Source organism: Leuciscus leuciscus, assembly GCF_965113295.1.
Source record: "Leuciscus leuciscus genome assembly, chromosome: 13".
In the NCBI taxonomy this organism is placed as follows: Eukaryota; Metazoa; Chordata; class Actinopteri; order Cypriniformes; family Leuciscidae; genus Leuciscus; species Leuciscus leuciscus.
Window position 1 is genome coordinate 9,331,485 of NC_138737.1, and position 15,853 is coordinate 9,347,337.

Here is a 15,853-nt window from a genome sequence, read left to right on the forward strand (position 1 = left end):
AAACTGAATTAGTAAAAGTCAAACCAACCATTAACAAAGTGCATAATATATCAAAACTGCAGCAGAAAACAGTAAAAACCCTCATGGAGGCTGAACAATTCAAACTCTAAACTGATGGAAAGTGATTTGTAAAGTAGATTAGTAAAGCCGATTGTAATTCTTCCTCTATGAGCTCACCGGAGGGCGTCGTGTGGGCTTTCATTTCTGCTTGAGAGATTCAAATGGCGGCTTCCCTGCTTTCTGTCTCTCATTCTTGTATTAGACGAGGTGACAGATTACTACTTACAGGGGAGAGAGAGAGAACTTTGGCTGCAAACGGGGAAGGAGAAGCTGGAACTGCGGCATTATGCAGTAAAGGTAAATCACTCAGCGCGATGGAGCTCTACAAAGCCATTTACACATATAGCACCTCTGCATGCAAATTCATAACGGCTCGCCGCACGACGGGCAGGTACGTGCACTGGTGGAACGGGTTTGACTGAGTATAACCTCTCCTTCTCTCCCTCCCTCGCTCCGTCTTCCGGATGTAAAAGTACACCCTGAACAGCCAAGCATCTGCTAAGAGTCTGTGCGATTGATGAAGCTGATGCGGCAGGGATCGAAACCGCTTATGAAGTCAATAGCGTTAGTTTGTTGTCAGAACACAAGCAAAGCATAAACATCCTGATTTCACATACAAATCAGAATAATTGCATACACTGCCAGTAGAGCTATAGAATCTTTTGTATATGATATGTGCGATTCCATAAAAATGTGTCGTGCTAATTAGCCTGTGCTAATAAGCTTTTTCCTTTGTGCTGTGAAACTGTACTTAAAGTAATTACACAGGAGGGGGAAAAATTAGTAATTAACCTTTACTATTATTACAGAAATTTTAGCAGAAATATTTTTGTCACCTCGCAGGTCGATACCGAAAACATTTCTCGCTAATTCAGAGAGGAAAGACACGTTTTTTAAAATCACAAATAGTTTTGTATAAATCATTTCTGACCTGTTGTCCCCCAAACCACAGTCTAATTAAGCATATAAGGCCCTTCATCTCCAGCAATGACTCTGAGTTCTGGTTGGGTTTGATAACATAGAAGCCATAGTTCTAATATCCCTCATTCTTACAGGACCTATTCGTCCATTCTTCCCATGGAACAGCTTAATGGATGGCTTGCCATCCTTGTCATTTAACATCATTAAGAAATTAGGTGCTCATAATCAAAAGCACATACACCTATTCTCATTCCGGTAGTGTTTTCTGCTACATGCCTGTCAAAAGTTACCGTAGGGGTTGCAAATCACACGTAGCTGGTCTAAACTACATGCAAACAACCATTATCTCTCTATAATGGTGGAGAGTTCAAAGTGCATCCTTGAGAAACTCACAAATCAATAGTGAAGGCTTTCATGGTGGGCTTTAATGAAGGCAAAGGGCCATGGGAAAGGGGATAAAGTGACCTTTTATGTACTCCATACATACATGCATCCATTACACTAACCACAAATTAGATGCATTGAGGATATGGGATGCATGTATCAATATCATTAACGTGCATTTCTCAATGACGCCTCCATATAAAACACATAGAGTGGAAGATCCACAGTACAGGGAAATCTGAGTTTATTGGCATTCATGTTTATTATTGCATACAGAGTAAAATGTTCAGTTTGCATCTCAGAGTTGAGTCACCTGATCTCCGAGGACCAGAGCGATCAGAGCTCTCGCTAATCTGAAAATATGTTTGGGATATGTGTTCCCTCTGCACACTTCGCTACTCAGCCTTGCCTGAGCTATAAGCTCCAACACCGGCAGGAAATGGCATTCAGCCAGAACGGAGATAAAACATAATGCAAAAACGCCACTCTGCCTGGCCTTGTCATCCACCATGTTATCCTTCCCTTCCCTTCAGTCTGCCACTCTGTGTCTACCCCCACCCCCCCACCCCCTGTTTCTCATTTCCTTTCAGGAACGAATGAACAGGACCCCCAAAATGAATAATGAAAGATTGGCATCAATGTTTTATGAAGTAGCCACCATATTATTTTGAAGGAAGGCAAGGATTAATGAAAATATCACTTATTTATTTGTGTCTAGAGGAGAGAAAAGAGTGAGTGAGTGAGGAGGGGAACCGCATTAGTGGATCCAGGGGAAGACTTTGGGCTATACGGTGACCACACACTCCTCTTTCAAACCCACTGAGATCTTCCACACACACCGCAGAACCCTAATGGGCACCGGTAAGCTTCATAAAAAAATCAACCCCAGGTCAACGAGAAGAATTCATTGAGGGGGAAGGAAACTCAAGTTTATTTAAAAAAGGACCCAAGTCGAATGAATTATTCTTGCTGATCCTAAAATGCGATCTAGAAACTGATTTACTCCCATCACGTGTTAGGGAAACCTATGAGGTAAAAAATAAATAAATAAAATAAAATCAGAGGCAACACATCTACCATGAAGCCAGTCAAAAGCATCCATTCACCTCAAAATCAAAAAATAAGAAATTACACTTGCTTTAAAGAAAGCCATTAAGATTTTCTGCATTGTGATATTCACGACAGTTAGACACATTTAACCTCTGAATTCTAAGTGTAATGCAAAAATTCTTAGTTCTCATTAAATTAATGTGAAAAAATGTTTCATTTCAAGTGTAAAGTATAAATTGTTGTATATGCCTTTATTTAAAATTTTTATCTCATCACTATTACAACAAAAGAACAGAAATAAAGTATATACACAACGATGGATGGATGGATGGATGGATGGATGGATGAATTGGATGGATAGATCCTGAGTAGGACTTCAAAGTAGGAATCAAATAAGTCAAAAAAAAAAAGTCTAAAAAATCTAAAATCTAAAAAAGGTTTATTTTTCTTTCTGCAAAATATAATTTCTTTTCTTCTGATTTCAGGGTGAAACTGGGCATGTTTTGGTGTGTTTCACCAACACACAGAGAGAGAGAGAGCCCCAGGAGAGCTGTGCGTGTGTGTGTGTGTGTGTGTGTGTGGGGCTCCAGGCCTAAGATCAAACAGACGGAACATTCAAACAGAGCAGGTGCCTCTGCCACATTCACTCAGTGTTACACACATATCTGTAAAAGCCCACACCTGAGCTTGAAAAACACACGCTCAAACGAGTAAGCACACACACAATGATCACAGCTGAGCCTGCGCTGCCGTCCCGTCCCGCTCCCCAACAGAGAGATTACAGCACTGCCATTCCTCACTGTCTGCTTATGACTTCCTGCATGCACTGGATGACTTTCATTTAAACCCACTGAGGCTCCATGGCTCCACGCCCTCCCTGCTCGGGTCCTATTGTTCATTCATGCGAGGGAGGGGCTTCGCTCCGTATTGAACTGAATGCTGGGATTGGTACCGCAGAGATATGGGCGAATTGTTACGGCAAGTTAGTGCTTACTCTGTAAGAAATAACAGTTCACAACTGGAAAATGGAGAGCGGAGAGTTCGTGACCACAATTTTTCTTTGCCGGTCGAAGCTAGACACACATAAACTGGAAAACGCTTTGGAGCATTCTCCCCCGCTCTCAAAACACACACATACACACAGCAGAATTTGTGTCCTGCAGTGGTTTTAATCTTCATTCTCTGGTTGTCAGAGCTTTCTCTGGGCCTGTGTCCCTGTGTTACCACTGAAGATTTATGTTGTGTGTGGATGCTCCACTAGTGTACAACATTCTGGATTTAAGAATTCATGGCTGTGTTCCAAATCGTATACTCTTTTGAGTAGATAAGTTATTTAAAATAAAATAAAAACATGTTCTATATAGTATGAATGTGTGTAGTATGAATGTAATCCGGATGTACTACATTCGCCATGTTGTCATTATCATGTGACCTACAGTACCAGCGTCAGTTACGTCACTTCACTGACATTCACAACTCCTCTCCAGTGGCCTCATGGGATAGTAAAGTGTGCACATGCACACTCGCGGGAAGCAGTAGGTCATCTGGGTACTTTTGCTTACTCTTTTATGAGTACTGTGAATTTGAACATATTTCTTTTGTCACATACTTTTTTTTCGCCTAATGTTTAGTAGGAAAGTATGTGATTTCGAATGCAGCCCATGACTTAGAATTTGAAATGAATTGGCCACTCCTCACAGGATGTTGAAAGAATTACAGGAAAAGGGATTTACTGAATTGCATTTCAAAAAGGATCAAACAACAGGGGAATTTCATTAATTCAACATGACAAAACACAAATAATTACACCACTAAATTTAATGAACTATGCTTTTTATCTTATAATGCATATATAGAATGCATTTTCAACTGATTAGACAGTAGAATTTCACTAATATATAACATATATAGTTGTATTTTAATAAGTTATCAAAGCTATATTGCAAAAATTCTAATTTGTTTTAAATTTATAACAATTCACACAGCTATCAAAACATTTATCATGTAATCATGTAAATAAAACTACAACATTTTAATCTACACACAATTCTGAAAGTATTCTGGGAATAGAGTATAGAGTATTCAATAGAGTATTCTGGGAAATTAATTAAAGTTTGTGTTCTAAAATTAAAGTGGTCTATAGATCTAATGCTTCTGGAAATACCCCATATATTGTGTTGACACCCTGATTATAATTCATACTGAAATTCTCCTAATTTCAATTCGATTCCCTTAACTGAAATTCCGTAATTCAGATTCAGGAACTGAATTGCATTCCTGGCACACATATATATGTGTGTACGAGCGACACTGATGCACTGACGTGTGACAGCTCTGGTCGTAAAGCTGTCGACAGGCTGATGGAGGAGATGGACTGGGTGAGGCTGCACACCTGTCTCACTTCCTCCACTCTTTCTCCTCCTCCAGCTGAACGGGATGATTTGTTTCTGTGGCCTTGAAAGTAAAGTTCTGAATCACAGAGTGTCAGGAACGTTCAGCGCTGAACCCGAGAACCCACAACAACTCAACTCTGACACAGTGACTCCTTTGTACTGACCCAGCTCTCTCTCTCTCTCTCTCTCTCTCTCTCTCTCTCTCTATATATATATATATATATATATATATATATACTGTATGTATGTATATATATATATATATGTGTGTGTGTGTGTGTGTGTGTGTGTGTGTGTGTGTGTGTGTGTGTGTGTGTGTGTGTGTGTGTGTGTGTGTGTGTGTGTGTGTGTGTGGAACGGAGAATCTCTCAATTTTCCTGCAGGCATGTGAGATTTGCTGGATTCACTCCATTCACATTTCTCTTTGAGTTTTAGCCCCTCACCTTACACGTGCGCACACACACACACACACACACACACACACACACACACACACACACTCGACAGCAAGGAAGCAGTGTGCTGGCACTAGGGGGTCCTCTCCTTCTGGGCTCTACTCCATTTTACTTGAGATTTGAAGTGACCTTTGCAGTGCAGCTGCAGGTCTTATGATTTATGTACCCAAACAAAGAACAGTGCAGAGAATTCTAACCAGAACCACCATATGATACCAGAGAAAAAGAGAACAAGACAAAGAGATCTTAAAAGTACACAGAAAGTGACAAGAGAAAGAAAGTCTTATGTGAAAAAAAATGTAGGGAAATTAAACTTACACACAGAAGAAACTGCATCTGTATGCTTGTGTTTTAGGCAAATTCAATGTAATGTATATTTAATTTATAATATACTTAACTGCCTGAAATTATAATTACAAAAGAAATTAATACTTTCTTATTTACTAAAAGTGACAGGAAGGAGTTTTACAGTTCTGGGGCGGCAGTGGCTCAGTGGTTCATGTAGGTTGTCTACAAACCGGGAGGTTGGTGGTTCCATGCCCGGTTCCACCTGACCAAGTGTCGAGGTGTCCATGAGCAAGCCACCTAACCCCAGCTGCTCCCGACGAGCTGGATGGCGCCTTGCATGGCTGACACCGCCGTCGGTGTATGAATGAATGGGTGAATGTGAGGCAATATGTAAAGCGCTTTGGTGGCCATGGGTCTGTTGAAAGCGCTATATAAATGCAGTCCATTTACCATTTACATCGTTGCAAACATCCTTACAAACATTTGTACTAAATAAATCCAGTTCTTGGACTTTCTAATTCTGATGAACAAAATGTATCATGGTTTCCACAAAAATGTTAAGCAGCACAACTTTTTTCAACATGGGTAACATAAAGAAATGTTTCTTAATCACCATTTCTGAAGGATCATGTTACACAAAAGTAATGACTGGTGAAAATTAAGCTTTGCCATGACAGGAAAAATTACATTTTAAACCTTAAAACAGAAAAAAATTACTGAAAATTTTAATAATATTTAACAATCGTGCCGGCAAAGTGAGTCGGAATTGACGGGCTAATTACGAGCTACAGGCAAAATACATCAATTTTGGTCGAATTTGAGGTTCACAAATATGAGTTCATTAAGCCCTTGTCTAGCGATCCCAATGCTCCAAATAGTAATTAAACATCTAAAATTATCTTTATTTACTTTTTCCAGAGAGGAGTACCCTCCTAAATCTTTCCTTTGTTTGAATAATCCATGAAAAATTGCCGTTTTTCTCTGCCCGCTTCTCAACGACTGGTGCTTCCCCTCAGCACAAGCTTGGTATTGTTGTAAAGCGCAGCATTGAATATTCATATCGAATTCTCGATGGCATGAGTCTGAACCAATGAAATGTGATTTTCAAACGCATGCTGATGTAAACAGAACAATCTGACAGCGCGTGATCCTGATATACACAGCGCTACAGTATTTCAAAATATCTGTCTTGGCGAGTATTCACGCAAACATTATCTGTTATGTCTTAAATCAACATTTGGTTAACTGTTGGGGAAAAACCTCTGATGTGTAACATTATATTAGATGCCTGCGGTACATTAGGTCTTAATACATAGGCTGTCTGTATTGAAGTTAATCAAACAATTGTGGTATCATGGGAAAAAAAAATTAATATATTTTTCCTATAGATATGGGGTTTTAACTTATTGCCAGGGATTTTCAGGTATGATTGATGGGTGATTTTCTTTTGGAACCTTCAGAAAACTTTAACTATAGATTTTTCTCAAAATGGACTTTATTGACTCTATCGACTTCAAACATTTTTGTCTGTTTTTTTGTTCCAACAAATCATACATCATTTTGAAGGTTTAACACAGAATGTATTTTTATTTATTTTTTGTGCTCATTGTGACTCATTTTGCCAGCACGGCTCACAATCATATAATTTTTTTCTGCATTTCTGATCAAATAAATGGTGAGGAAAAGACAATTCTTTCAAAATGTTGTCGAATATTTTAATGACCCCAAACTTTTGAACAGTATAAATTCGACTCATAACTTGCAAACGCATAAAATAGTTTCGATCATGTGACCTTCATCAGGCATTTAAAAGGTAGTCTACATTTATAACAAAAAAGAAGACATGACTGAGAAGTTACTCCCTTTAAAAAATTGTGATCATGTCCCTTCTGTCCCCCCTCCAAATCTACGCCTATTGAGTCTCACAGTTGCCGATGGTGGAATCAGGCCATGTGCAAGACATCGATTAGTAGACAACTTTCTGAATTACATGCTTACCATCTGTTGACAGTCACAGATTTGAAGCTGAAACACATTTTGTGAGTCGCTCTGGATAAGAGCATCTGCTAAATGCTTTAAATGCAAGTTCAAAGAGTTCAGGACTGGGTCAGGCTGGCACTTAGCAGTCCAGTCGGTTGGGGTGTCAGTTGGGCCAGGCGATGGTCGTGTGGAGCTGGCCCTCAAGGCGGGTGCATGAGAAGGTAGTGAGGAGATGTGAAGAGGGAGATGTATTAGTAATTAGGCAGTAAGGCAATTAATTAGTATGGGGCTGCAAGAGTGCAGCAGGGGATCTCTGGCAGACCAGGCTATGGCAGGCGTGCTAAAAGGGAGAGGCAGAGGGCGACCCATACGTAAAGGCTCTCGGAGACGATGGCAAGCCGCCATCCTGCCGTCAACAAACTCGAAGTGAGTTAGCAAGCGGGTCAAAAGCACAATTCTATCAGTTTAGTCCAGAGTTTCTCTAACTTTTTTTAACTAAAAGCCTCTTGCATTACTCCAAACACCGCCATGACAACATATAATGTAGGGCCTATATCAAAGAGTGCAATACTAAAAAAACAACCACAAAAAACAACTGTTGATTTCCAAGCAGAATATTACAGACATGTTGTATACACACACACACACACACACACACACACACACACTTTTCTTTGTCTATAATGCAATATAAAGGGATTCACAATGTATGTTATATAAAAGTAATCATACTGTATGCGTGACGTGACATGTCAGCCAACATGAATAACAAATAACCAGTGCCTTACTTAATGAAATTAGTGGGGGTGCTCAATTTCAACATTAAACATTTTTGCCCTGTCCATTGCTATGGTTATCACCACTATATCAATCATTGCAATTTCAAGAGTTGCAATTTCACACTGCAAACCGTAGACACACACACTCGGAGCAGTGGGCAGCCATGTTTGCTGCGCCGCCCGAGGAGCGATTGGGGGTTATGTGCCTTGCTCAAGGGCACCTTGGTCATTTCCTGCCGGTATGGAGACTCGAACCCACAACCTTCAGGTTACCAGTCTGACTCTCTAACCATTAGGCCACGAGTTATATGACAATCCCAAAACTTTGCAACGTGCATGTGGCCACTAGAGTGACAGTTTTTTTTTGTGATTATAAAGGGAGCGCTCTTTGCACACTTTCTAGGCAATATATTAATAATATATATTAAAGATTTAAATAAAACATCTTAGTTAATCGTGATCTCACAAAATTCCGTTATAATCAATGAAGCTGATGTGAGGATTTGGGAGCATCCAGAACTCAGCACTGGACAAAAAATCTGCCATTTTGAGTGGTGAGTGGATTCTATTCTAACTTATACTACAGGGCTGTTGAATGCTTGAATCTGATTGGTTGACGAACATTCTAAGGTGTGCTATTATTTTCAGGGAAACGCACAAGTAGTTCCAAGCAGGTCTTGACCGCATCACAGTTCCATATCACTTCGCCAAATGATTTCAGTTATTTCAAAGGTCTTTACAGCCTATAGAACCAAAACCCACAACGACACTGATCGAGCAAACAAGTATTGTAAAAAATAGGATAAAAAAACGACAAATTATTTCCACGTTTTTTGCCACAAAATTACATTTTATTACTGTGCATTTATTATGGAAAAGCATATATCTCTTTCTCGCGCTCTCTCCCACTCAAACACACACACATACAGTATGGACACACACTCTGCTCTGACGATTTTATCAGTAAAATAGTTTAGCAACTTAAAAGCTACATGACGTTTCTCACTAGCAAGGTGCAAATAAACGTAGTTTCGCTATTAGTAGACGCTGGTGCCGAACACTGTTGAGAGACACACAGACTGAGGTAATTCACACACGCTAAATGTCTCTCTCTCTCTCATAACTGCATTAGACTGCTATCAGTGGCTCAAGACTCTGTTACAAGCTCTAAAATGACGTTTTGGAATTAGCAACGGAGGCTTGGGATGATATGCGTAATAAATTAGTCCCACACACAATAGTGTTTTAAGGACAAAAACCTGACAAACGTCTTGAAATACATCATCTGAACAGTGTTTTGAGGTGTGGTAACCGTAGTATAAGCGTAATAATTGACGACGGGCCATTGAATTATTAATAATTCAATGGCCCGTCGTCAATTATTCCTTACTTAAACATCTCTGATTGCAGCTGTGAAGCAATGTAGAAATCCAAGAAGCACAGACATGAGGCATACTTAACTTCATAGAGACTGTTCGAGTGAGCCTGCAGGCCTGAAAGCCTGATTTAACAACCCGTTTGAGCTCAGCCTGGAGATGATGTGTGATGTGTGCCATCAGAGACTCTCAGAAGAATGAATCCACAAAACACAACAGCTAAAAAAAGTAAATATTACAATTATACACAAACATGCATACTTTGATACTACAGATCTAAAAGCTTTGTTAAAAAAAAAAAAATAAAAAAAAAAGGAAACCAAGATTTTTTTGAAGAAAGGTTTGGATTTACAGTATATGTATGTCAGGTTGAGAATGCTACTATATGTTAATCCACCTCTTACTTAAAGCATAAACATGGGTGATGCTTTTTTTATTTTATTTTTTTTATAAAGAAAATTATTTTTGGGTTGACCTTTTTTGTCTTTGAAAATCAATCGTCAGAAAACAAATAAAACCTCATTCTCAACAGAAACCAGAAGCCAAACAACAAATTTGAATACAATGTTAAATTGTGGACTCATAAGAGAAAAAATGAAATGAAATGAAATGAAATGAAATGAAATGAAATGAACTATCCATTTAACTTTGCACATGACTTCCCTCTAAATCAAGACTGGAAGGGCCGGTCTCGGCGGCGACGATACTGATATTGATTGGTAGTTCAGTATTCTGGTTTTGATGGTCCTCGTGATGAATTCTAATGGATTTTATTCATTGATCACATGAACGAATATAAATGGAGTTAACATGTAACCGCACTGGCAGAGTTTACAGAAGCACGCTCATGAGTTCTGGCAGAGTCTTTGCAGTTTCCGAAAAACCCCATGTGTTACCTCGGCAGCCCTTCTAATCTTAAATGGGAGAGTGCACTAAGCAGGCAAACAAAAATGAGCTTGAATTCAACTTCCTGCAACACATGAGCAGAAGAAACGACGTCGGATCCAACTCAAATATGACCCTCGCCCTCGCCTCGCTAAACGTGTCAGGATAAATGACACTCGCTCCCGTACTGCGCTTTTAATCAAACCCTCTTATAATTAACGCCACACTCCATTGCCCAAACAAATATCTTTGTCAAGGTGCTAGTTGCCGTACAAGTTCTCCTCAATGACGTGATAACAGGGGGCATCCTAATTGCTTCGGTCGCGAAGACGCTGCCATCTACGGGTGCAGATTTATCCTGAAAACCTCTCCTGTCCAACAAGTCCATAAAATATTTTATCACTCTGGCGCTGGCTAACTTTAATAAAGCCAGTGACCTTGAGGGATTGCCCAGGGGAGAGATGAAGCCTCTCTCTCCGAGCAGCAGATGCGGTTCTTCCACGCAGGGGTCCTTATCACAGCCCTACTTAATTACCTGCTCTAATTTCAACAGTTTTTAAAATGACCTCCGCACCAGCACATGACAGGCTGCTTTAATTAAACAAATGAATTCGGTGCTTATCTAACAAGATCAAAGCACTCATTTGTCACAGTGATAGTTAAGAATGCTGATAATGTTATCTGGACCAGACTGAGTTTTGCCACACAGAAAGACTGGTGATCTCATCTTAAATGAATGTGATAATACGGCTGAGATTATGAATGCTTGTACCATCAGATTAGGAGAAAAAGACAAAAAGCTGTTTATGTGCTCGTGTCTAAGTTTAACTTCTTCTTTTTTCTTTTCTTTTCTTTTACTTTTTCACTGCTGGACTGATATGCAAAGTGAGAAAAACATCTCTGAACGTATGAAAAAGTTTGACAACATTTAAACATGTCAAATCTTCCATGCACTGTTTATATAACGTCCGTGGCCACACACAAAATCTTTCAATCTATTTTCCGGTCAACATATCACTCCCTTAAGACTTGGAAAAATGCATTCTAAGGCATGCTTTATCCAAACATCAGTAATGTCTCCCTCTCTCTCTCTCTCTCTCTCTCTCTCACACACACACACACACACACACACTGATTCTGATGTTTCCAACAATGTCATGAATCATAAATGCTGCCAAACACAGGATGACCTTGCAAAATAAGAACTAGTGGTGAACAAATCATTGTCTTTCACTTCCATCCATTGACTCATTTCTCTTGTCTTACACTATGTCCTAACCACGTGTGACGTGGCAAAAACAAATATCTTAAAATATACCACTTGCACGCTAATCCCAGTATAGTAAAAATCAAACATGGAATGAGAAGAGAGTTGAAGCAGTGAAGCATTGGATATAATATGATAACCCCTCAATGACTCATAATACTAGAAAACATTAATAATGAAAAATTTTTAATTAATACAATGAATTAAAATTCATTATATTAATTATTTGTACAATATTTAAGATAAAAACTGCTAAAATTAATTCTACACACAGACAAAACCGCCTACTCGTGTAATGATTTAAGCCACAGAAAAAGCCCTTGAACAAATCAGTGAATGATTCAGTAATCAACTCAACTCAAAAGTGATTCAGTAATCACTTTTTTTTGTAAACAGAATCAAATGATTCAAACTACTGGGTTGAAACAAAATCCCTAATTATAATAACAGATCCACTGCATCTGCTTTTATTTAGAGCACAGCCAACATGTAACAATAATATCACACCAAATTATTTCACAAATTACACTTTCATCTATCATGAAAATGTAGAAAGTATTTTGCTTGTTTGAGAGAAAGTGCTAAGGATTCATCAAAGTATACTTGTATACTCTTAATGTAGGGAGCACAAGAGCTAACATTAGCCAAAGAGTGAAAATGGAAGACCAATTTGAAAATATACAAATGAGTGTGACTTCAGCATCATACTGAAACAGAGTATTCTAGCAGACACAGCACGATGCAAACTAGCTGTGAATGAATTTCAAACTACCAGCACATTAGTGTGTTACTGTCTCTGTTATCTTCTGCAGCACACCCAACACAACTCAGCTCTACCATAACTGGATTGCCAATGGATTGCCGCCCAGAGACAGCACAACATCTGTGTGATTTTACCACTAAATAGAATTAGCATTCTGTCACATGATCTAGCTAAACATTAGCATAACTAGCACCGTGTTTTGACTCGATTATTTAAACTGGCTGCTGCATGTATAGAGCTGTTCTATTTTGTTGAAATATAACTATTACAAAAACCATGATACCATGACATTGCCTTAACATCATACCATGGTATTACCAGTGTTTTTCCATGCTTTTTTTTGGGAACTACCCTGGTGGTAATGCCATGGTATTCTTTGAAATGCTCTGCAGGGATGTCAAACTGGGCTGCAAAATAGTTCTGAAAAAATGGTGTTAACATGTAAAAAAAATCTAATATAATTAAATAAAAAACTAAATCAAAACTATAAAATAAAGTAAATAAATAAGTAAACGAATACTGAAAATAAATAAATCACCAAATCTGACTTTCATTCTGCCTTTTAAAATAATGGTTCTAAAGACCATTTAGAAGAACTATAGAATCAATATTAGTATATAATCTGCAGAACAATAAAAAAAAATAACATGAATTTCAGAATTACTTGCTTAAACTTGTTATTTAAAGCTGCAGTCCGTAACTTTTGGTGCTCTAGCGGTTAATAAACAGAACCGCATGCGTCTTGAGGAAGAACATTGATTCATGATGTACTCGCTCATTAGATATATTTAGTAAATTTTAAACACAAAAAAAGCAGCTTTAATTTTTTTTAAAAACTTTATTTTCAAGTTTAAATTCCAAGATTTTCAATGTTGACTTTTAAACCCCACTGTATGAATATGCTAATTAGCAGTACCATGATATAAATCAAAGCTCCATGGCATTACTATATGATGATATCAATAAATCATACAACTGCCACAGTACTTTTTTTTTTGTAAGGGTGTTATCATCATCATTATGATCCAAGTGTCTCAAACAAAGGACGGAGACACGTAATCTGTAGAACACCATGGCGTTATCATGTTAATAATCCACAACAGCAGCTGAGGACAGAAAAACAACAACAGCATGACAAATAATACCTGCTTGACAATGCACTCGAGACACTTTACTGCATGATCAAGAGTCTTAATGAGCTGGCCGAGGAGATACCTGGTTGGCAAATAGAGGGAGAGAGAAATGGAGAGAGAGAAAGAGTGCCAGTTTGACTGAAGACTCCCTCTCTCTTCTACTGCATGCCGGAGGGTAGAGCTGAAGTCTCTTCAGGAAGCAGCAGGCTGGATCTATGGAGGCACCTCTCTGAGACACAGACATCTGCAGGCCTGACAGCCTCTGACAAATGAGATCCAGTTAAAGCTAAACAGCTCACTCTCAGTACCCCTCATCCCAAATGAAAGAACCCCAACACACACACACACACGGGCAGGCTGAGGACCTGTCAAGCACGCAAGAAGACTGGATGGCCTCCGGCAACAATCTCACACATTCAGCGGCGGAGGTAGCTAGGGGGCTACACCCCAACGCAGCATCCATTCGTATGACCGATCAGAGACAGCGAGATGGGAGAGAGGAACTCTGTGCTAAAGACTGATTTCTACACATTCTTGTTGGTGGCTAAGGTGTGAGAAAAGCTGTCAAAACAGAGCAGTGCAGGCTCTGTCTGTCGCTGAGCTGTCCTTGAACTTGTGAAAGTGCAGTTCCACACTGGCGAGAAACATGACGTAACATAAACCCAACATGCCATGAACGTCACATCACTGTCGCTTTGTAGTGCCACTGAACTACTCAGGGGTGTGTGATGTCATGCTAGTTGGTCTCTAGGGGTCAGGGTTCAGCTGGTTAGCCTGGCACAGTTTATCCCTGCTGGTAGATGTCGGAACTACACTGTATGGGCCAAAAAAGAATATTTTTTCAGTAGCTGTATTTTCATGCACCCAAATAATCCGTTAGTAATCAGATTAATGGCCTTAATCGATTTGATTGAGCCAGATCCAAATGAAACATCGACGTAGACCTGCAATAATCTGATTTAATATAACTGTCTCCTCAATCGGATTCAAAAATACCTTGCATACATGCACAGTGCCTAAGTTTACCAAATCCCTTTTATAATAAGATCTCTGTTTACATACGTTTTCCTTTATTTATTTTTTTTACAAATGTACATGTTTTATTTAGGTCTTACGAACTGGTCAGTGAAGGACACTGAATATTTACTAAATATTTGCTTTAAAAAAATCTATTTCAAATAATTGCTGTTATTTTAAACTTTCTATTAATCAAAGAACCCTGAAAAAAGATTATCACAGTTTATACAAAAATATTCAGCAGCATAACTATTTTCAACATTGACAATAATAAGAAATGTTTCTTGAGCATTAAATAAGCATATTAGAAAGACGGGAATAATGGCTGCAGGAAATTCTGCTTTGCCACCATAGAGTTAAATTACATTTCACAATACATTAAAATAGAAGTTATTTTAAATCGTAATATTTTTCACAATATTAGTTTTTAATGTATTTTATGTTCAAATAGATGCAGAACATAAGAGAGTTCTTACCCACTCTAACCTTTAAAACATCAGTGTATATAGTGGCCCAAAAAAGCATTTTAAAGATTAAACCATAATTTAAAACATTTAATTTATGTGCATTATATAACAAAATAAAATAACAAGTGGCATTAATTCTGAAGAGATACATCACAAACTTTGCAATTTCATAAAATGTAGGTATCAAAATATGATTGACAGATATAGATATATATATATATATATATATATACATACATACAGTATATACACATACATATATACACATACATACATACATACATACATATATATATATCTGTCAATCATATTTTGATACCTACATTTTATGAAATTGCAAAGTTTGTGATGTATCTCTTCAGAATTAATGCCACTTGTTATTTTATTTTGTTATATAATGCACATAAATTAAATGTTTTAAATTATGGTTTAATCTTTAAAATGCTTTTTTTTTACATATATATATACAATTTTTAACTCTTTTAAATGTGTCTTCAAGACTTTAAATATGCCTAAAAGAGTCCAAATACTTATTGGGGCCACTGTAGGCTTTTAAAACGGGCCCAAATCTGAGAAGTCGATTCTGATAACAGACATTAGCGAGAGGACACATAGCATTTGTAAACCAATTTAAA

The 15,853-nt window shown here is 38.2% G+C and overlaps 1 protein-coding gene across 1 annotated transcript in view; it reads right to left on the bottom strand.

Moving 5' to 3' along the window:
- Window positions 1-15,853, bottom strand: part of agbl4 (AGBL carboxypeptidase 4) — a 337,210-nt gene that overhangs the window by 176,933 nt on the left and 144,424 nt on the right. The window lies entirely within an intron of this gene.